This window comes from Trachypithecus francoisi, unplaced genomic scaffold (assembly GCF_009764315.1).
Source record: "Trachypithecus francoisi isolate TF-2019V2 unplaced genomic scaffold, Tfra_2.0 Lachesis_group17, whole genome shotgun sequence".
In the NCBI taxonomy this organism is placed as follows: Eukaryota; Metazoa; Chordata; class Mammalia; order Primates; family Cercopithecidae; genus Trachypithecus; species Trachypithecus francoisi.
Genome location: NW_022681462.1, coordinates 7,113,609 through 7,137,832, shown reverse-complemented (window position 1 = coordinate 7,137,832; position 24,224 = coordinate 7,113,609). Strand labels below are relative to the sequence as shown.

At 38.2% G+C, this 24,224-nt stretch overlaps 1 long non-coding RNA gene across 1 annotated transcript; it reads left to right on the top strand.

Moving 5' to 3' along the window:
* The first annotated feature begins 4,301 nt into the window (after window positions 1-4,301).
* Window positions 4,302-20,713, top strand: LOC117062921. Its single transcript, XR_004428626.1, has 3 exons — window positions 4,302-4,395; window positions 20,267-20,344; window positions 20,431-20,713. It is a non-coding gene; the product is annotated as an uncharacterized LOC117062921 (long non-coding RNA).
* Window positions 20,714-24,224: the final 3,511 nt, after the last annotated feature.

Sequence of the window (24,224 nt, the reverse complement as noted above, 5' to 3'; positions counted from 1 at the left end):
CCATGCCCAGCTAATTTTTCTGTATTTTTAGTAGAGATGGGGTTTCATCATGTTGGCCAGGATGGTCTCCATCTCCTGACCTCATGATCCGCCCACCTCAGCCTCCCAGAGTGCTGGGATTAGAGGCTGAGCCACCGCGCCCAGTCTGAAGTACTTAATTTTCTACTTCCTCTTTCTCTTAGAACAACCATTGTTCACTCTATAGACAGTATGACTTTTAAAAAATATATAAATTTGTGTATTGTCATCCCTTTTTTAAAAAGTAAAAATTATCTTGAGATAAATATAACATCCTTAATATGGCCAGTAAGTTACTGTTTACTCCTACTGTGAAATTATTCAACATGCTTTTTCCTGAATCTGGAATGGTTTTTCTTCATTTATGGCCTGACTTATCACCACACTTTAGATCTGAGTTTCAATGCCCAAATAATTTTTCACTCATTCATTTATTCAACAAGTATGTCTTGACTTCCTATTATTTACAAGGCTTTATTCTAGGTACTGGGATAGTTTAGTGACAAAGTTAGAAGAGAAAGGAAAGAAAAAAATGAGGATGAATAGGGAGGAAGATAGATACATATAATCTCTATCTTTATTGTTATTAATATATGTTAAGTGCTATGAAGTAATTGCTAAGAGAGGTCTTATCTAATACCAATCTAAATTGGATTTTCCTTGTTCTCCTTCCTAACAACCTGATTTATTTTTATAGAATTTATAAGAATTTATAACAGTGCATGTATTTGTGTTATTTTTGTGTAGAGTATCCTTTTACTGTACTGTAAACTCCATGTGTTAGGTGCCATGCTTCTTTTAGCACTAATTTATCTTTGACATTAAAACCCAGGGTTGGCACATAATAGGTTTTTAATAGATACTTGTGGAGCAACTACTCAATTGTTTCTTTTTAATATTCATCTTTTAAAAATTGTATCCTAAATGCTCCCAGGAGATGTCCTGGGTCAGAGACAGATTTCTTATTATCTCACAGTAAAAAATGAATGCGTCGACTCCCCTTCTTTTATCCTTGCAGTGACATGATGAAAACTGATAGAAAAAAAAAAAAAAAAAACCAACTATCTGAGTATCCAGATACTCCATAGGAGAGAGACAAAGTAAATTTTTTTTTTGTTCTCTGCTAATAAAGAGGAAAGAGGCCACTGTATTCCTCCCTTACTAAAAGAGTCTCCTTAGAGACCCTGAATCCTAATGGGCCTGAGTCCTTACTCTAATCATTTGGTATGTAAATAAAATATCTCTACGAGGCAGGTAGCCCCTGTGCCTGAGGCATTGTTTCTTCTGAAATATCAATAATGGGGAGATAATACTCCAGTCTCCTTGACATCCTGAAGCTTAATCTAGGGAACTATTCCAGGATATAACCATTTCATCCTCTTGAGGAAATATTAGTTTTATTATACTTTCATATCAGGACCATTAAGTAGACAAACAGCTACAGATCAAATTCTTATGTATAAGAAGAATAGAACGTTCCTGTGTCTCAGGAGGCTACAGATTTCTACAGGAACACTAAAAAATAGAGTGAAATTTTATTTCCCCATAAATAATGAAGTGAATACATAAATAAAAGTAGGGCACTAATAACACGACTAAGTGAACTCAAGAGTGAAAGTAGGACAGTCTTATATGGAATAACCTTTCAGATGTGAACTTACTTCAACAATCTCATCTATGTTTTGTTGGGTAACAGTCCTCCATGAAGTCTCATGCTCCTTAGTCTTAGTGGGTACACCAAACATGCAAGGCCCTAGCAGCTCTTTTCCTTTGCCAGAGTTGTGTTTACAATGAGTAACCATGAGGTATGAGATCATGTATCTCTCTAGAACAGAGTGTGCTTGCTTATTGCTTACTACAGGTTAGTCAATTATCGATGCTCAGTATTCTCCTGTAATGCAACCCACTGCCTGTGCAGCAACCATCTGGGCCTTCTGCTTTAGCCCCATTGAACCAGTGGAACAAGAAAAAATAATGTAAACATGATGCTCATACTGCCATGAGTAACGAAATTCTTTACCTTTGACCCAGGAGTCTCATGTCTACTGCCATCATCCATGAAACAGTAACAACAGGCTAACATGTTCACAAGGAGGGTAAAATTAAATCCCGGGGCCTGACAATTATTCTTAGCATACATACAGTTGAGAGGTAGCAGGAGGTTGAGTTGACAGTTTAATTTAACCATACCTTGGATGTGCACTACAGTTTCTGGATCTGCAACCAGAATCATGTTGTTCTTTCTCTTATTGGGCTCACCTACAGGTCACTCAAATTACCCCCAGTGAGGGCATCCGATGCAGCTGATACTCCAGTTTGTGTGACATATGCTTTTGGGAGATATTTGCGTTCACAGATAGTGCCTGCAGTGACTGTCAACTCAATGCCACTGATAATTTAGGGACATTCTATCAGAGTAGAAGAGTCATTGGAGTGGCCATGCAGCATGGCTAACAGAGATGTATTATAAACCTTTATTGAAATTCTCGTTATTTTCCAAATATACCATGTTCTTTTGTTTTCCTGGGATTTTGCACATTTGTTTCTTTTTATCTCAATCTATTGCCATTACACTCACCTTTTATAACCAAACTGAGGATCACACTTCTATGATATATCTTCTGATTCTCCCTTGTGAAAGCCAAACTAGTTCCTCCCCTTTTGTTAGCTTATATAGTTACTATATACCTCTATAACGTACTTGTTAAGAATGAAAGGTTCCTCTCATGATGGAGAAAATAGAGTGATCAAATTATACCAAGATAAAAGCTTAGAAAACTTTCCAAAATTTATTTCTGCTCATCAAAATATTATCCACTTCCTATTCATTGTTACATATTGCAACAACACTTATCTCTGAATGTCACCAAATACGTTGTCGATTTATATTTTTCACACCTTATTTTACAGGCTAACTTGTCTAATAGATCGTATCATTGTTCATTATGTCATAGAAGTAGCTGACACAGCCTCAGTCAACCTTGGAAGGACATGGAAGGGTTAAATGAATCTGACCTATTACCGAATATACACCTAACCTATTCTAGGTTACTTTTAAATACAGTGGTTTCTAAGACTGAGTTTATATTAAAACATATATTATGAAATTGATTCTGAGATTGAACTACTACTGGAGCCACATTTTTTTTAAAAAAAAAAAGGAAAAAGAAGATGAAAAGTTGGAGTTGGGAAATGATAAAAATAGGTTTTAAAGAACATATTATTTACAATCTATTTTGTTTTTATTGGTTTATTTTAGTGTCACTTTCCAGCTTAACAATAAGATGAAATGATAACCTAAGGGAAAGTTTCATTATTACATTTTAGAGGAAAATATGAGCATTGAATGTTTTAGTAGAAAAGATAAAATAAACACTAAGTGAAACATATCTATCACCAAATTCATTAATACAAAAAACTGGAACAATTTAGATAATTTCTAAATCGTTAACTAGGAAAATATCTCATTTGATCATTTTTTATCTCCCGCATTTGAAGACTTTATGCCAGTCAACAAGTTATATAATATGTTAAATAGCAGTAACCAATGTGGTTATTTATAAATCTCTATGTATATAAAGTTAAAATCTCTAACATTATCATGGTGTTGCCATTTAGTTAAAAAATAGCAATAGTTTAAAAATAATTGCAAAGAAGTCATGTCACTAAGTTTGGAAGTGCTCAGTTTTTAAGAAGAAAATGTTATCAGTCTGAAAAAGGAGAATTTCTTCTAAACCATTACAACTATGCTGGTAGAAGTCAGCAATTTCATAAAACGTCCATTTAAATGATTAGTATTAAGCTAATCAGTAGCAAATCTCATGGAAAAGAGCTATGTTTTGGTTGGCATGTTTGAAGGTACTTATTACATTATTTTAAATAATTAACTAGATAAATTAAAATGGACTATGCCAGGGCAAAAGTGAGTTTGCCATTACAAATAATTATTACAATTTATTGCATATGAGATCTAAAGGACAATCAAAGGGACATAAACAATTAATTTATCCATCATCAATGAGGGAGGTAGTTATCCTTATAATTACATATTTTAGATAGCCTATTTCTTTAAGTACCTAAATATATAATCATTTAAAATGCCAATGTCTCAGAAATGTCTTACATACTTCTAAATGGAAACTAATGTCTATAATTGAATGTCCTCTTAACACAAGATTTAGATTATGACAATCAAATATTTTACTCCCTGTAAACTGGGCTATTAGCCTCTGTTAACTTTCCTAATTCTAAATTCTACTATCTAATATGTGGTGTAGAATGAGAAACAAGAATGTCCAAGGTTCTTACAGTGTCTAAATAACTCAATACTTTCTGATGGATGACTTAAATTTCTGTTGACTTCTGCTTCTCTTAAGAGTATGGGTTTTGTATTTTTATATGCCATATAGTTTTGTTGAAATTTAGAAAGCTTGTATTGATTCTGAGGCAAATAAGTAATCTGTTTATGTTTTATTTTATTTTTTTATATTGGATATGACTTTTCTTCTGCTTTGGCTTTTGTTCAGAGCATTGAGTCAATCCAGTTATTAATGAGTTGGTATTGGGGTTTGTGGTTGCTATAGTTACCCTCTGGTGCACCACCTGTTTCAGATTCCTTGAATGTGACCTTCCCACCCTCACCTTTAGGTCTTCCCTCCATGCTGTGCCTCAAAGCAGGTCTCTCTCTATGCTCTTGCTCCTTCCCCAGCAGTATTCTGCTGTTCCTTTTTATTTGATGCTTGCTTACCTGTTGGCAGTTGGGGGCTTGGGGAAGGCATTTACTGTGGTTCTGATTAAGCTTTCATCCTAGGCAAATATTGCGTTTCCTGGGTTTCGGGGTTAGGGCCTTCTAATGACCATGCTCCTCCCTCAACTGGAGAAGACTCTATTCAGAGCACATTTTTGCCACTTCCTCTAGGTTGGAGTGATTTTTCTGTCTCCCTCTCTCAGCTATAATCAATTTTCACCATTTCCCTAAGTAAAACGCTGTATAGTGGTCTTCAAGAACAGCTTAAGGCTTCTTTATTTCCCACAGAAAAAAAAAAAAAGGAGTGGGGGCATCGGTGAAGGAATTTGAAGCCTGTTTTGGACCTTTACTTCAGTTGCTGAGTCTCCTTTAACCCAGCATAGATTTTAGGGCGATCAATAATCTTTTTGGTGAGGCTACTGAGTTCTATTAAAAAATCCTGTGAGAGAAAAGTCTCCTCCTCTCAGGCTGTACCCACCAGGAGTTCTACATTCCCTGCTATCCCACACTCAGGCTTTAGCATTCCGTTAAACAATTTATCCAGACTAATCTTACCAGTGTCCAATAGCATCTTCCTCAGGTAAGCAAGTACCTGAATCTCATCTTTCCAGAAGGAACTTGTTTTTGTTAAAGTTTTAGTTATTTGGTTGACTTATAAACTTAAATCTATGGAGTGTTCAAGAAAATTATGAATGTGTAGATACTCTAGCTATTTTGTTGTTTTTAAGAGTAGGAGTGAAATGGTTTGGATATTTGTCCCCTCCAAATCTCATGTTAAAATGTGATTCCCAGTGTTGGAGGTGGGACCTGATGGAAGGTGATTGACTCATGGAGGCGGATCCCTCAAGAATGGTTTATCACCATTACTTTGGTGATAAGTGAGTTCTCATTCAATTCACACAGGATCCGGTTGTGTAAAAGTCTGGGACCTCTCCCCAACCCCCTTTCTCTTGCTCCTGTTCTCACCATGTTATGTGCCTGCTTCCTCTTTGCCTTCTCACATGGTTGAAAGCTTCCTCAGGCTTTCACCAGATGCTGGCACTGTGCTTCTTGTATAACCTACAGAACTGTGAGCCAATTAAACCATTTTTTCTGTATAAATTAGCCAGCCTCAGATATTTCTTTACACAATGTAAAAACAACCTAAAACAGAAAATTGGTACTCAAGAGTGGGGCACTGCTACAAAGATAACTAAAAATGTAGAAGCAGATTTAGAACTGGGTAATGGACAGAGGTTGGTAGAGTTTGGACGGCTCAGAAGAAGACAGAATGATGAGAGAAAGTCTGAAACTTCTCGGAGACTTGTTAAATGTTTGAGATAAAAATGCTGATAAGAGATATGGGCAGGAATATCAGACTGAGGAGATCTCAGATGGAAATGAGAAACTTATCAGGAACGTGTATAAAAGTCACCCTTGTTATTCCCTAGCAAAGATCTTGGCTGCACTGCATCCATGTCCCAGGACTTTGAGAAAGTTTGAACTTAAGAATGATGATGTACGGTATCTGGTAAAAGAAATTCCTATAGCAAAGAGTTCAATAAATGGGCATAGCTGTTTCTAACAACCTAAGATCATATGTGGGAGCAAAGGAATGGCTTAAAGTTGGAACTCATATTTAAAAGAGAAGTGGAGTGTCAAAATTTGGAAAATTTGCAGCCTGCCCATGTGGTAGAAGAGGAAAAGACACTTTCTGGAGAGAAATACAAACAGGCTACCCAGGCAGTCACTTGCTAGAGAGATTACATGACTAAAAGGGAGTGAAGCGTTACTATCTAAGACAATGGGGAAAAAGTCTCAAAGGCATTTCAGAAATTTCTCACACAGTGCCTCTCATCACAGGCCCAGAGACCTAGGAGGAAAGAATGGTTTATTTGGCAGACCCATGGCCCAGCTGCCCTGGGCAAGCCCAGGACACTGCTCCCAGAATCCTGGCTGCTCTAGCTCCAGCTTCTTGATTGGACCCAGATACTACTTGGGCCACTGCTTTGGAGAGCACAGGCCACAATAAGCATTGGTGGCTTCCATGTGGTTTTAAGTCTATTGGTGCATACAATGCAATAGTGAAGGAGGCTTGGAATCTTCCCTTTAGATTTTAAAGGATGTATGAGAAAGCCTGGGTGCTCAGGCAGACACATGCTACAGGGGCAGAGCCCTCACAGAAAACCTCTCCTAGGGTAGTGCTGAGGGGGAATGTGGGATTGGAGCCTCCAGACAAAATCTACACCAGGGCACTGCCTAGTGGAGCTGTGGGAAGGGGGCCTCCATCCTCCAGATCTGAAAATGATAGATCCACTGGGAGCTTTTATCCTGAGCCTGGGAAAGCCACAAGCACTAAACTCCAACCTGTGAGAGCAGCCACAGGGCCTGCACCCTGCAAAGCCACAGGGACAGAGCAACCCAAGGACTTGAGAACACACCCTTTGCTCTAGTATACCTTGGATGCAGGACATGGAGTCAAATGAGAATATTTTGGAGCTTTAAGATTTAATAACTGCTCTGCTAAGTTTCAAACTTGAGTGGAGCCTGTAGACCCTTTTGTTTGGTCAATTTCTCCTATCTGGAATGGAAATGTATATACAAAACTTGTAGCGCCATTGTATCTAGACAGAAAATAACTTGTATTTAATCTCACAGGCTCATAGGTGGAAGTAACCCATCTCCAAATGAGACTTTGGACTTGGTACTTGAGACTTGGGACTTTTGAGTTAATGCTGGAACAAATTAAGACTTTGGGGGTTATTGCAAAGGCATGATTGTATTTTGAAATGTGAGAAGGACATGAGATTTGGGGAGGTATAGATGGAATCATATGGCTTGGATGCTTGTGCCCTCCAAATCTCATATTAAAATGAGAGTCCCAGTATTGGAGGTGGGGTGTGGTGGGTGGTGATGGGATCATGGACGTGGATCTCTCTTGAATGGTTTAGCACCATCACCTTGGTAATAAGTGAGTTCTCTCTCAGTTCATGTGAAATCTGGTGGCTTACATATCTGGAACCTCTCTCCCTTTTTCTCTTGCTCTTGCTTTCACTATGTGACATGCTGGCTCCCTGTCAACTTCACCAGGATTATAAGCTCCTTAAGGCCTCACCAGAAGTAGATGCCAGCACCATGCTTCCTGTACAACACGCAGAACTGTGAGCCAATTAAACCTCTTTTCTTTGTAAAATGCCCAGTCTCAGATATTTCTTTCTAGCAGTGTAAGAACAGCCTAATACAGAGAGTGGTGCTTTTCTAGCTTTCCGTATACTAAGCAGATGTTGGAAGTTCAAATATGATTTTAAATCTTAATAGAAAAGCATTAATATTATTTCAGTTACAGTGAGATCCTAGAAGGACATTAACAAGTACCATTATTAATATTATCTTGGACATAAAGCAAATTATATAAAACTACTTTAGCATATGAATGCTGTGTTGGACATGTAATAAGTACCTATCATTATTGACACATAAATTGCCTTTGATAAGATCTTTTGCCTTAACATGTAAGAAAACTGTAAACACTTAAAGTACTTAAAGTCTACTTATGGGTCATGATCCATGAAGGCCAAGGACTACTGTTCTGCAATTGTCAGCTTTCCATCACATAAGACTTTCATGACACATTACCTACATCATAGTTATGTTGAGGTTAGCATCTAATTCTCTAATTAGGATAACCATGCAAACTTGACAGGTATGTTGTCATAAAACATAGCAAAATATTCTCAAAACAAATAAAAAACTGCCTGTTTTGAAGAATAGTAAAGTAGAACTGGTTTAAAATAGTGAGTTACCTTTAGCAAATAAGAAAACCCTTCACTGAAAAAAATAACATGTTTTATACACATATTGTATATGTGTTTTGTATATTTTTAATATAATGTACATAAAATTCATGTGGGAAAGATAATTTTTAATACAAAGATATTTGCATTTCAAAATTAATAGCAATGTATGAAATACACATTACAGGCTGGGCACGGTGGCTTTAAACCTGTAACCCCAGCACTTTGGGAGGCCAAGACGGACGGGTCATGAGGTCAGGAGATCTAGACCATCCTGGCTAACACGGTGAAACCCCGTCTCTACTAAAAGATACAAAAAACTAGCCGGGCGAGGTGGTGGGCGCCTGTAGTCCCAGCTACTCAGGAGACTGAGGCAGGAGAATGGCATAAACCCGGGAGGCAGAGCTTGCAGTGAGCTGAGATCTGGCCAACTGCACTCCAGCCTGGGCGAAAAAGCAAGACTCCGTCTCAAACAAACAAACAAACAAAAAAAAAAAAAAACAAAAAAAAAAAAAAGAAAGAAAAGAAATACACATTACATGGATACTGATGAGAGGAAGGGCATAAAATTATAAGTGTCTATCTACATGATTTCCATTTTATATTGCTTTTCTTTTAGGTCTTTCAACTTTCAAAAAATTTATCCTTAAAAGAGAACATTCTTCTCCATATCTTCAAAATTGGGAGACTGAGAGTTGATAAATTAGTTTCACTTACACAACAAATAATGTCCTTCTACACTCTGTTTGAAGACATCACTGATGTCCCAGGACCTTCCCTTGCATTGTATATATTTTGATAACATAAAGTACCTAATACTTGTAATCAAATCAGAATTTTCAAGGCCTGTGTTCTTTCTGTTGATCTTCCTGGTATTGTAAATATATCTCAATCAGTTAAAATGAAATATAAAATTAATTAATTTTACTACAGAGTCAATTACATACTAATACAATTTATAGCAAAAATATACTTAAATTTAGCAGATGCCGAAAAATTAACAAAGCAAGTTTATTCAGTTACAAGCTAAAATAAATTCAGTAGAATGCTTTTATCACATAGCAAGATCTAATTATGTTCAGAAGACACATGCTATAAATTTCTCAGCAAGATGCATAAAGCAGTCCATGCATGTAATCTCTTAGAACATGCATTGTCATAAAGGAGGAGGCCAACATATGGCTCAATTCAACACATCCCTTTTCTATATGAGCAGAAACCTACCATTGAGCACTCTGGCAGTTTTTCTACATTTAAAATTCAAAACTGTAAAACTAAATTAATGAGTACAACCTTTATGCTTGTTATTAACTCTTATAATTGCCTAGGTTTTTATTGCCTGAGGAAAAGTTGGAAATAAATAAAATAATTAGGTTGGGTAGAGAAGTCAAGGCTTGTGGGAACATGGGAAGAAAAAAAAAAAAACTATCTGGAATTAATCATGAAGGGAGAGGAGAAGTCTGTCATTGAATTTGATGAGTTATTTAGAAATTCCACCAAACACATGGCTCACAACCTGGTATTTATTCCAAATAAGAGAAAAGATTGAGATGCACCATAGTTATGGAATTATGTAAGTAAAATACTGAACAATCCAACCTCATTTCTAAAGTTGTTAGAATAAGTGAATAGTCTGGCTTGTCTACTAACCTTGTTTAAATTAAACAGAAATGTTTTATGTTCACTGACATTTGCATGCATTTGCCATTTTTGTTGTTTAGCATCGCACATTTCTTTCTTTTGTATTTAATTTTTAAGTTCTGGGGTACATGTGCAAGATGTGCAGGTTTGTTACATAGGCCAAGGTGTGCCGTGGCGGTTTGCTGTGCCTATCAACACATCTCCTAGGTATTAAACCCAGCATGCATTAGCTATTTTTCCTAATGCTCTCCATGCCTCCACCCCACTCTACCGTAACAGGCCCCCAGTAAGTGTTGTTCCGCTCTCTGTGTCCATACGTTCTCATTGTTCAGCTCCCATTTAAAAGTGAGAACGTGTTGTTTGGTTTCCTGTTCCTGCATTAGTTTGCTGAAGACAACGGCTTCCAGCTTCATCCACGCCCCTGCAAAGGACATGATCTCATTCGTTTTTATGGCTGCACAGTATTTTGGGGTGTATATGTACCATATTTTCTTTATTCAGTCTATCATGGATGGGCATTTGGTTTGATTCCATTTCTTTGCTATTGTGAATAGTGTTGCAATGACATACACGTAGATGTATCTTTATAATAGAAAGATTTATATTCCTTTGGATATATATCCAGTAATGGGATTGCTGGGTCAAAAGGTATTTCTGGTTCTAAATATTTGAGAAATTGCCATAGTGTCTTCCACAATGGTTGAACTAATTTACACTCCCACCAAAAGTGTAGAAGCATTCTTATTTCTCCACCTATTCACCAGTATCTGTAGTTTCTTGAACTTTTTAGTAATTGCTATTCTGAGTGGCAAGACATGGTATCTCATTGTGGTTTTAATTTGCATTTCTCTAATGATCAGTGATTTTCACATGTTTTTTTGGCCGCATGTATGTCTTTTATTGAGAAGTGTCTGTTTATATCCTTTGCTCATTTTTTAATGGGGTTGTTTTTCCTTGTAAATTTGCTTGAGTTCCTTGTAGATTCTGACAAAGCATATTAGATCTTTGACAGATGGATAGATTGCAAATTATTTTCACATTCTGTGGGTTGTCTGTTTGTTCTGATGATAGTTTCATTTGCTGTGCTGAAGCTCTTAGTTTAATTAGATCCCATGTGTCAATTATTGATTTTATTGCAATTGCTATTGGTGATTTCATCATAACATCTTTGCCATGCCTATGTCCTGAATGGTATTGCCTAGATTTTCTTCTAGGGTTCTTATAGTTTAGGGTTTTACACTTACGTTTTTAATTCATCTTGAGTTAATTTTTGTATGAGGTGTAAGGAAGAGGTCCAGTTTCAATTTTCTGCATATGGCTAGTCAGTTCTCCCAGCACCACTTATTAAACAGGAAGTCCTTTCCCCATTGCTTGTTTTTGTCAGGTTTGTTGAAGATCAGATGGATGTAGATGTGTGGTGTTATTCTTGAGGCCTCTGTTCTGTTTCATTGGTCTATGTGTCTGTTTTTGTACTAGTACTATGCAGTTTTGGTTACTGTAGTTTTGTAGTATAGTCTGAAGTCAGGTAGTGTGATGACTCCAGCTTTGTTAATTTTGCTTAGTATTGTCTTTGCTATGTAAGCTCTTTTTGGTTCCGTATGAATTTAATTTTTTTTTTTTTTTTTTTTTTTAAATTTGGTGACGACTGTCAATGGTAGTTTAATGGGAATAGCATTGAATCTATAAATTGCTTTGGGCAGTATGGCCATTTTTATGATATTGATTCTTCCTATCCATGAGCATGGAATGTTTTTCCATCTACTTGTTTCCTCTCTGATTTCCTTGAACAGTGGTTAGTAGTTCTCCTTGAAAAGGTCCTTTACTTCCCTTGTTAGACATATTCCTAGGTAGTTTATTCTGTTAGTGGCAATTTTGAATGGGAGTTTATTTATGGTTTGCTCTCTGCTTGTCTGTTGTTGGTGTATAGAAATGCTTCTGGTTTCCACACACTGATTTTGTATTTTGAGACTTTGCTGAAGATGCTTATCAGTTTAAGAAGCTTCTGGGCTCAGTTGATGGGGTTTTCTAGATATATGATCATGTAATTTGCAAATAAAGACAATTTGACTTTCTCTCTTTGTATTTGAATACCCTTTCTTTCTTTCTGTTGGCTAATTGCTCTGGCCAGAACTTCCAACACTATGTTGAATAAGAGTGGTGAGAGAGGGCATCCTTGTCTTATGCCAGTTTTCAAGGGGAATGGTTTCAGTTTTTGACCATTCAGTATAATATTGGCTGTGGGTTTATTATAAATGGCTTTTATTATTATAAGGTATGTTATTTCAACACCTAGTTTATTGAGAGTTTTTAACATGAAGGGATGTTGAATTTTATCAAAGGACTTTTCTGTGTCTATTGAGATAATCATGTGGTTTTTGTCTTTAGTTCTGTTTATGTGATGAATCACATTTATTGATTTGTGTATTTTGAACTGCCTTGCATCTCAGGGATGAAGCTGACTTGATCATGGTGGATAAGCTTTTTGATGTGCTGCTGGATTCTATTTGCCAGTATTTTACTGAGGATTTTTGCATCCTCGTTCATCAGTGATATTTGATAGAAGTTTTATTTTTTGGTGTATCTCTCCCAGGTTTTGGTATCAGGATAATTCTGACCTCATACAATGAGTTAGGGAGAAGTCCCTCCATTTCAATTGTTTGGAATGGTTTCATAAGAAATGGTACCAGCTCCTCTTTGTATTTGTGGTAGAATTCAGCTGTAAATCCAACTGGAACTGGGATTTTTTTTCTTGTTGTTGGTAGGCCATTAATTACTGCCTCAATTTCAGAACTTGTTGGTCTATTCAAGGATTCAACTTCTTCCTGGTTCAGTCTTGGGAGGGTGTATGTGCCCAGAAATTTATCAATTTCTTCTAGATTTTCTAATTTATTAGCATAGAAGTGTTTATAGTATTCTCTGATGATTGTATTTCTGTGGGGTCAGTGGTGGCATCCCCATTATTATTTCTGACTATATTTATTTGAATCTTTTCTTCTTTATCAGTCTTGCTAGCAGTCTATTTTATTACTGTTGTTTTTTAAATCAGCTCCTGGATTCACTGATTTTTTGAAGTTTTTTGGGTGTGTCTCTATCTACTTCAGTTGGCTCTAAGCTTGGTTATTTCTTGTCTTCTGCTAGCTCTTGGATTTGCCCTTGGTTCTCTACTTGTTTTAGTTGTGATGTTACAGTGTCAGTTTGAGATTTTTCTAGGTTTTTGATGTGGGCATTTAGTGTTATAAATTTTCCTCTTAACACTACTTTAGCTGTATCCCAGAAATTCTGGTATGTTGTCTTTTTGTTTTCATTGGTTTCAAAGAACTTCCTGATTTCTGCCTTAAGTTATTTACCCAGGGGTCATTAAGTAGCAGGTTGTTCAGTTTCCATATAGTTATGTTGTTTTGAGTGGGTTTCTTATTCTTGAGTTCTAATTTGATCGTGTTGTGGTCTGGGAGACTATTATGATTTCAGTTCTCTGTGTTTGTTGAGGAGTGTTTTACTTCCAATTATGTGATCAATTTTAGAGTAAGTGCCATGTGGCACAGAAAAAGTGTATATTCTGTTGTTTTGAAGTGGAGAGTTCTGTAGATACCTATAATGTCCACTTGGTCTAGAGCTGAGTTCAAGTCCTGAATGTCTTTGTTAATTTTCTGTCTCAGTGATCTAATACTGACAGTGAGGTATTAAATCTCCCACTATTATTGTGTGTGGGGGGGGAGGTCTAAGTATCTTAGTAGCTCTTTAAGAACTTGTTTTATGAATGTGGGTGCTCCTGTATTGGGTGCATATATATTTAGGATAGGTAGCTATTCTTGTTAAATTGAACCCTTTAACATTACATAATGCCCTTCTTTATCTTTTTTGACCTTTGTTGGCTTAAAGTCTATTTTCTGAGAAACTAGGATTGCAACCCCTGATTTTTTCTGCTTTCCATTTGCTTGGTAAATTTTCCTCCATCCCTTTAAGTCTATGTGCATCTTTGCACATGAGATGTGTCTCTTGAATACAGCACACCAATAGGTCTTTTGTTTTTATCCAGCTTGCCATTCTGTGTCTGTCTTTTAATTGGGGCATTAAGCCCATTTACATTTAAGGTTAATATTGCTGTGTGAATTTGATCCTGCCATGATGCTGGCTGGTTAACTTTGCAAACTTATTAATGTAGTTGCTTCATAGTGTCATTGGTCTGTGTACCTCAGTGTGTTTTTGCAGTGGCTGGTAATGGATTTTCCTATCCACATTTAGTGCTTCCTTCAGGAGCTCTTGCAGTGTAGGCTCAGTAGTGACAAAATCCCTCAGCATTTCTTTGTCTGAAAAAGATTTTATGTCTCCTTCGATTACAAAGCTAAGTTTAGCAGGATATAAAATTCTGTGTTGGAATTTATTTTCTTTAAAAATGATGACTATTGGTCCTCAATCTCTTCTGGCTTGGAGGGTTTCCAGTGAGAGGTCTGCTGTTAGTCTGATGGATTTTCCTATGTAGGTGACCTGGCCTTTCTCTCTGGATGCCCTTAACATTTTGTCCTTTATTTCAACCTTGGATAATCTGATAATTATGTGTCTTAGGGCAGATCTTTTCATGGAGTAAGAAGTCTTATTGGGGTCCTCTGGATTTCCTGAATTTGAATATTGGCCTGTCTTCCTAGGTTAGGAAAGTTCTCCTGAATGATATCCTGAAAAGTGTTTTCCAACTTGGTTCAATTCTCATCTTTTTCAGGTACTCCAATTAGTTGTAGGTTTGATCTTTTTACATAGTCCCATAGTTCTTTGAGGTTTGTTCATTCCTTTCCATTCTGTTTTCCCTAATCTTGTCTGCCTGTCTTAATTCAGCCAGATATTCTTCAAGCTCTGATATTCTCTCTTCTGCTTGATTGATTTGACTATTGATACTATTGATACTGTGACTCATGAAGTTCTCGTGCTGTGATTTTCAGTTCCATCAGGTCATTTTTGTTCCTCTCTAAACTGGTTATTCTAGTTAACAGCTCCTGTAATCTTTTATCATGGTGTTTAGCTTCTTCGCACTGAGTTAGAACATAATCCTTTAGCTCAGAGAAATTCACTGTTACCAACTTTCTGAAGCTTACTTCTGTCAGTTCATCCATTTCAGCTTCAGTCCGATTCTGTGCCCTTGCTGGAGAAGTGTTGCGATCATTTGGAGAAGCGACATTTTGGCTTTTGCAATTTTCAGTGTCTTTGTTCATCTTCGTGGATTTATCTACCTTTGATCTTCGAGGCTGATGACCTTTCAGTGGGGTTTTTGTGGGGTCTTTGTTGTTGTTACTTTCTGTTCATTTGTTTCTCTTCTAACAGTCAGGCCTGCTGCAGTTTGCTGGGGGCACTTCAGACCCTGTTTGCCTGGGAATCACCAGTGGAGGCTGTAGAACAGCAAAGATTGCTGCCTGCTCCTCCCTTCAGAAGCTTCATCCCACAGGGGCACCGACCTGGTGCCAGCTGGAACTCTCTTACATGAGGTGTCTGGTGACCCCTGTTGGGAGGTCTCACCCAGTCAAGTCAGGAGGCATGGGATCCAAGACCCACTTAAGGAGCAGTCTGACTTTCCATTAGTGGAGCTAGTGCACTGTGCTGGGGGGAGTTCCCCTCATCTGGATCAGCCAGTCTCTTCAGAGCCAGTAGGTATGAAAGATTAAGTCTGCTGAACTTGAGAATGCAATGCCCCCTCCCCTGCAGGTGCTCTGTCCCAGGGAGATGAGATTTCTGTCTGTAAGCCCCTGACTGGAGCTGCTGGAATTCCTGCAGGGATAGCCTGCCCAGTGAGGAAGGATGGCTCTGGGTCCAACCTAAAAAGGCAGACTGGCCATGATCTGCCCCAGCCTCTTTGCTGCACTGTGGAAAAATTCCACTCAATCCAAACCTCTCAGTCTTCTTTGCACTGTCAGGGGAAAACCACCAACTACAGCTGCAATAATGGCAGTTGCAACTGCCCCAGAAACTCAGTCCTTCCAAGCAGACTCCAGACTGCGGTGCTGGCAGCAGGGGTCTTAAGCCAGTGGGTCTTAGCTTGCAGGGCTCCGTAGGAGTAGGACCCACTGATCAAGACCACTTGGCTCCCTAGCTTTAGCCTTTCCACTCCTGTGAGGTTCTCCTGCCTCACTGAAGTTCCAGGTACTGCTGGAGTATGTAAAACTCCTGTAGCTCAGTGCCAGCCTTAACAGCCACTGGCAGGAGTGGCATCGTTGGTTATCCCAGTTTTGTGCTTGAGACACAAGGCCCTAGTGGTATAGACTCACAAGGGAATCTCCTGATTCACAGACTGTAAAAATCCATGGGAGAAGCATGGTATCTCTGGTGGTTAGCACAGACCCTCACTGCTTCCCTTGGCTGTGGGAGGGAGGTCGCCCCACCTCGTGCAGCTCCTGGGTAAAGTGACATCCCACCCTGCTTCTCGCTCTCCATGGGTCACGCCACCTGCCTAGTCAGTCCCAATGAAATGAACTTGGTACCTCAGTTGGAGATACAGAAATCACCCACCTTCTGAGTTCATCTCGCTAGGAGCTACAGATTGGAGCTGTTTCTGTTTGGTTGTCTTGGCCCCTTTCTCAGCATTGCCGATTTCTTTAAACTTTCCCTGTCCCCCAAATCCATTCATCGACACAAATGAACCACCACTCAAGGTTCTGGGCAATTCACCTCTTCCCTTAAGTCATCTTGGCCATTTTAGCTAGAAATGTTCTCTTTCATACATACTTTCATTTCTTTAGAGGCCATCCATGTGCCATGAAATTAGTAGACTAATATGCCTAAAACCAAACTTTATTGTGCAACCCTTATATTGACATCTCTAAGTGATTGTATGGCTGTAGTGGAAGCTGTGGTGAAGTTTTGCTCAGGACAGTGACATCAGGTGGGCCAATCTCAGGCCCCAGTGGTAGCAGGAATGCTAGTGTGTGTGTCCTCAGACCCCAGAGTAGCAGGCTCTGGCACTTGGTACAGGTGACTTGTTCAGGTGCTATCAGTGACAGTGGTGGTCCATGCAAGTGGGCACATCTTCAGGGTCCTGGGCAGAGGGCATGGCATATGTGATGGCAGTAGCAATGGCAGGACCACCCTTGGACTCCCAAGCAATCTGCACTGGTGTTGGCAATGGCTGCAACTGCTGTGTTGGTAAGTCCCTAGGCCTGCTGGTGGCATGTGCAGTTTAGTAATAACCCTGGTGTAGTGGCAGGAAGAGTGGACTTGTTTTCAGGCCCCCAGGAGGAGTGCTCAGTGGCCAACAGTGGTGGATGGAATGGGATGATTCCGAAGCCTTCAAATGACATTCTTGAATGCTGGAAATTCAAGCCAGGAAGGGAGGAGCAGGTCTCAGATGCCCCAGCGGTGCATGTGGGTGCTGGCTATGGTAAACAGTAGGGTGATCTCCAGGTACCAGTGAAGTCTCATGTGGGGAACACAACAGTGGTGAGGAGGGGTTGCTGCCCTTATGGCATGTGCAAGGGCACTGTGTCCCTGCTGCTGGGGAGAGGAGAGTTGCTTATTGGCAGCATTTGTAGCCAGGTGGTTGAGGAGTGTGTCTTTTGGCCCTAGGTGACAGCTACAGGCATGGTAGCTTGTTCTCAAGGTACATATAAATGCACATTGACCTCAATGAGGGTGACGGGGGTGCTGCCAGTGACTTGTCCTTAGACTTTCCGAGGCAGCAGCCAGTAATAGCAGTGGCTGGGGACATCAGATGTCAATGGGGCTCCAGGGATGTGAAAAGTATGTTATTAGACCCCAGGGTGGGATGCAATCTGGTGGTGGCTTGGCTCCCAAAATGGTGGTGTGCTGCAGCTGCTTAGGTTTTGGCAGTGTATGGGCCTCACCATGAGCTCTCTCTGGAGTAATGCCTTTCTGTAGTCTCTAGGTAGCTTTCTATGGTTGGTTTCAGGACGTGCTACTGTCAAGGGGCTCTCCTGTGGCTAGAATTGCAGGAGTCTACATGGGGATGTGGACTGCTGGGGATGTCTGAGTTGCCCTTCCCCCACATTGCAGGCCCTTCCCCCACATTGCAGACCCTTCCCCCACATTGCAGGCCCTTCCCCCACATTGCAGGCCCTTCCCCCACATTGCAGACCCTTCCCCCACATTGCAGGCCCTTCCCCCACATTGCAGGCCCTTCCCCCACATTGCAGACCCTCCCGAGGGCTCTTGGTCAAGCCTGGCCTCCCTAACTTCTCTCTCCTTCCTTGCCTTTTTGCTTCCTGTTACTTCTCTGTTGAATTCTAGTGTTCTCTCTTAGGCACTGTATTTCAAGTGTGATCATCTACTCCCTATTTTGGTTCTTTGTGGACAAGGCAAATGCTAGATACCTCTAGTGAACCACGTTGAAGCTCCTTCCTTACTGGAATTTCAGAATGACTGAAGGAATTTTTTAAATTTTGGCTTAATAGATTATGAGGTAGAGCTGTTTCCTTAGATAATCCATGATATAAATATATTTAATATTTTCTTTCAGGGGTCATTATATTTCCCAGGTAAGAATCAGGGAATCAGCCCTGCTTGCCAATAATCTGTGAGATAAGAGACAAAAGGGAGTTTGGAATCTCAGTACATTTTGCAATTAGTCAGCACCTCTGTTTTCAGGCTAATATCGTTCTTAACTTGTCTAGTATATCCAGATCAGAGTCCTTCAATTTTAACCTGTCGAATATTAAATCTTCAGTCTTCTATGGGTATGGAGAAGAAGAGTGCTGCTCTAACTGCACTAAGTAAGGTGGAGAGAAGGTCTTGTAGTCTATCCTGTACTCTGATCGTTTCTTAAAATGGCTGAGTGTCTTCATTTACGCTTACAGATTTAATGGTGTCATGAGTTCATGGTCCTTTTATGAGCACTGGGGCAAAACTCAAGTTACTTCTTGGCTTTCCCCATGGTAGCTTAGGATTCGTCTTCCATGGATTCAATGAGTAAATTACCACTCTTCCATATCTTCTCTACCTTCTAAAATGTTGCTTACTCCTCTTTTATTCTCTTTGTATTTGCAGATTTATGTCTTTTCAAAAACCCCTTTACTATTATTTCACATGTTCTGGTGGGAGACAAACTCAATACAGATGGTCCATAACTTATGTTGGTTTAACTTCAATTTTTTACTTTAAACTGGCACAAAAGTGATCCACATTCATTAGAGACCATGTTTCAGTATAGTATTCAATAAATTACATGCGATTTTCAATACTTTATTATAAGATAGGCTAGATGTGTTAGATGATTGAGCCCAACTGCAAGCTCTGTAAATGCTCTGAGCTTGTTTAAGGTAGGCTAGGCTAAGCTATGACTTTCAGTAGGTTAGTTGTATTCGATGCATTTTTGATTTACAATATTTTCAACTAACAATGGGTTTATTGGGACCAAGACCCCATCATAAGTCAAGGGGCATCTGTTTGTATATTTAATCTCTTTCCATGTTAATGTTTAAGAATGAAAAATATGTTAATTACTAGCAATGTTAGACAGTTTGACAGTATTACATATAGATAATTACTTATATATACACACACACAAGTATGTTTATAACTTATGTGTAGTTTTAAACATATAGATATAAATATAAATAATTGGGGTTAAATTCTTCAACTTTCACAATAAGTGTCATGAAAAAGATTTTGAAGACTACTGGCCCACACAAAATGAGGGAAACATTCTTAAGTGTGTCATAAATGCTCCAGCAAGCTGTCCTGGCCACATTTTTAGGACTCCTCTTAAGCAGCTCCTCATGCTCATCCATCTCTATGCCTCATCAAAAAGCTACTAGATATTTCCTGAATATGCTAAATGAGGAGGGGATGGTAAATAATTTCCTTTGTTTTCTCTACAAAACCCACACAGTGCTTCTTCTATAAATTATCTAAGATAACTTGTAAATCACCCTTGTAATCTTGAGACACCAACTCTGATTCATCTGCTAAATATTTATTGACCCTCTCTCTTTTATACATATTAATACAATGTGATATGCAATAATGCACAGTGCCAGACTGGATAATTGTGGTAACAACTGAATGTTAGTCCAATCACATAATTTTATGTTAACTTCAGGTTATGCTCCCTTTGTGTGTATAATTATGTTGATATGGCTGGCTCAATTTTCAGAACTAGTGTTTCAAAATTAGAGAAGTGTAGAAGCTGAAGAAATCCTGAGAAAGGACACCTAAAACAGATAATCCTTTGGTAAGCAAACAAGGTTATTGACTAGTTTCCATGTATTCATTTTTAAGGAAATATTTTATTTTCTTCCCATTTCTGTTCTTTCCCAGGAGGGACTGCCCCTAAATACATTCATGGCCTTCCTGACCTTTTCCTCAATCTGTCTCTATGGAGATGCAGTGATTAGCCTGATAGCTGCATTAGAGAAGAACAGCTCTGAACAATATATCTAAGTCCACTTATTTCTCCTGGAGGAGGCACAAGTCGAGTTATACCTGCAGAGGTGACTCTTCACAGGGTAGCTGCCCACATTTAGTTCCCAATTCCATGCCATTTGGTTAACATGCTCTATCTCAGGCTCTAACCAAAAGAAAGATGATGTTTTGGTCTGCAGTTGGGATTACTGTTTGTTTTATTAATTTTGTTTATGCTTATACAGCTTATTGAAAAATCTTTCAATGATTTCAACCTTTCCAATCAATTTGTTTCAGATTTCCATTTAGAGATCATGAAAATAATAAAATAATGTTTCTAAAATATTCTTCTGCTTTCAATTTAAGTTCAAGAAGCATAAAATTTTATGCAATTATTTTAGCACTTATTTATTCATAACATTTTAGTCTAAATTTCTGGAATTTGGCCAAAAGATGTATGCCTGTTTTAACTGGTATCTTCTGTTATTCTTTTATTCTTCCTGATCATTTTTATAAGTGTTGCTTAAGTATTTCTAACTTAAAATGTCATCTACTGTGCAGATTCTAGGTATCCATACCAATTTTTAGAATCAGAATTTCTGGCAGACAGACCTTAGAATTATTATATTAACACATATGCCAAGTGATTCTTACCTTTTAACTACTATAGACAACCCTGATCTACACAATTGTCTTGCTACTGACGGTAGAGTAGATATAAGGCTGGCAAAAAGTCAACAGTTATTGAAATACAGATTGAATATACTGGAAAAACAGATAGGTAGATTAGTAATGTAAGATTCACAGATCTTTCCAGCAGAGCCATTTAGAGTAGACATTATTGCCCAACCAGAAATAAGCTGGATGTGGTGGCGCACATCTGTAGTTTCAGGTACTTGAAAAGCTAAAGCAGGAGGATCTATTGAGCCCAATGAGTCTGAGATCAGCCTGAGCAACAAAGTCAGACCACATCTCTAAAATAAATAAATAAATTCATTAACTCAATTAAATAATAAAATCATCTTTTTGTTCATTATGTTGCAGCTTGAAAAAGTTCAGGCAGGAAAACAGATGAATTACTGTAGAAGTTTATGTCAATCAATAAATTGTACTACCTTGTATTCCCAGAGTTTGCCTTTTTCTGCTGTCTTATCATGGGAGTTTATAGGAAGCTGACTTTTCTGTTTCTGCTAACCACAATCAACTGCCATGGAGACATACTTTCAGTATCTAAAAACAGAGCATGGTGATTTAAACTAATCACAGAATGAGTTTATGTGCATGTCTTCCATACACAATAATAGAAAAGAATAGAAAGGCCCACTCAAAAATATATATGAATCTCTCCTCAAGCTTTCAAGATTTCTGAAGTAAAATATGCCTAACATTTTCAAAACTATTATAGCATTATGAAACACACATACATAAGACACTTCAGATAGTCCATGAAATAAGCCCTATTTAATTCTAAATAGAGTTCTCAACAGTTACAATAAACCAAATAACTATTTTTTTCTGGCTAAACTGCAAGGTACTTTAAAAGCCATATGTCTAGAATACTAGTAAATTGGAAGTAACAATTTTACTGTAACTTAAACATAGAACATAGAAAAATCATTTTTTCTGTATTCTATTTCTTCAAAGCAGGTGACTATGTCCAGCCCACACTCAAAAGGAGGCAACTGTAGAATCATGTAAATAATAGGAGACAGGGATAATTGAAACTGCCTATCACTTATCCAGCATCTATTCACTTACAACCGTAGGGATTTCTTGACTGTCATATATATCATTATGTAACCAAACCCAAGATTGACAGCTCACTGCTCAAAAGCCAGACTTGAGACACAAGGGTTGGTAGGGAGGAAACAAATATATTTGGAGAATCAGCAAACCAAAGAAGATGGTGGATTATTGTCCTAGAATGGTGGATTATTGTCCTAGAATATCAACTTAAGTCAGTTCAAAATTTAGAGCCTTTTTATGTTAAGGCCAGGGGAAGAGAAGGAGATGGAGATCAAGAGGTAACCAACAACCACAGACATCTGGGCACCAGCGAGTGTCCAAGAAGGCTTGCAACTTCCCTGTCCTTCATCAGGTCACAGTGCTCCTATAAGTCTTTAACAAAACATAGTTAGCTGTTTACATACTTTTCCTTTAATTCCAGAATTAGTTTTTTAAACTACATGACTGCTGTTTTTGTATACTATTTTAGTGTTTAAAATTATCCTGGCCTATGTACAAGAATGGGTAAAGGTTATTTAAACAAAAATGGAGTTAGTTATGTTAGTTCTGTTGCTGTTTTACTGTTATAATCAAAAAGCCCTCATTCTGACTATTTTTCTTATTTTTATTCTCACTTTCCTAGCAGACGGCAAGTTCCCCAATTCTTACTTTTTTGCTTCTAATATATTGCAACTGCTATATTTTATTTTATTCAAGCCATTTAATTAAATTTTCTGTCTCCCTGGGGACAGAGGAGAGACTTAGATAAGACTCTTATTTGCATTGCTCGCTCATTTTGTGCTGTGTTCCACAGACCATAAAACCAATTTATCCATCATGTTTAGAAAATGTGTACACAAGTTTATTGGAATGCCCTCTTATATATTTAAAACATACATATTTATTATTATTCGTGAATTACTGATTTTTAAAACGTTTTAGTCTTACAGTGAATCCAAATCCTCCAATCAACTGTTAAAACTTTCTCAGTGTTGGCCGGGCGCGGTGGCTCAAGCCTGTAATCCCAGCACTTTGGGAGGCCGAGACGGGCGGATCACGAGGTCAGGAGATCGAGACCATCCTGGCTAACACGGTGAAACCCTGTCTCTACTAAAAAATACAAAAAACTAGCCGGGCGAGGTGGCGGGCGCCTGTAGTCCCAGCTACTCGGGAGGCTGAGGCAGGAGAATGGCGTCAACCCGGGAGGCGGAGCTTGCAGTGAGCTGAGATCCGGCCACTGCGCTCCAGCCTGGGCGGCAGAGCGAGACTCCGTCTCAAAAAAAAAAAGAAAAAAAAAAAAAAAACTTTCTCAGTGTTGACAGAAAAAGTGTCTAATTTTTAAGCCAGTGCCTTTTCCTGTGTCATGTACTTGACATGTTACTTAATAATATTCGTGATTTTGTAGTTTTTTTTTACTCTTTATGCAAACAACATAGTGAAGTTTCCTTTTATTAATAATGCAAACCAACATAATATACCTTCAATAAAATATCAGGAAGTATTTGGCAACAATACAACAAAAAAGTGCCACTTAAAATTCTTATATTTGTGGTGAACATTTTACAATAGGAATAGAATATCAGTTTTGAAACATGTTCCATTCAATAGTGTCTTCATAAGTATCCTATTGTATTACATATATAAACTATATAAAGACCATACCAACATTTTTTTTTTGTCTTGGAATAGTATATGCTATAATTCCATAGTTTTTGATATTCCATTTTAATATAAGGCTCAGAATAATGATTCACTACAATTTCTTATTGCCACAACCAATTAACAAAATGTTTTCTTGATGAACTTAAAGTGAATAATCTTGAATACATAAAAATGAAGAACTACCTGTTTTAGCCATATGTTGTTTGCCAGAGTGACTATATTTACTTATTAGGTAAGAGATTTGAGTCAGTTGCAGCTTTGGAATTTAGAATGTCAACAAATGGAGGGTCATTGCTGATGAAAGGGGAAGAGAATACAAAATG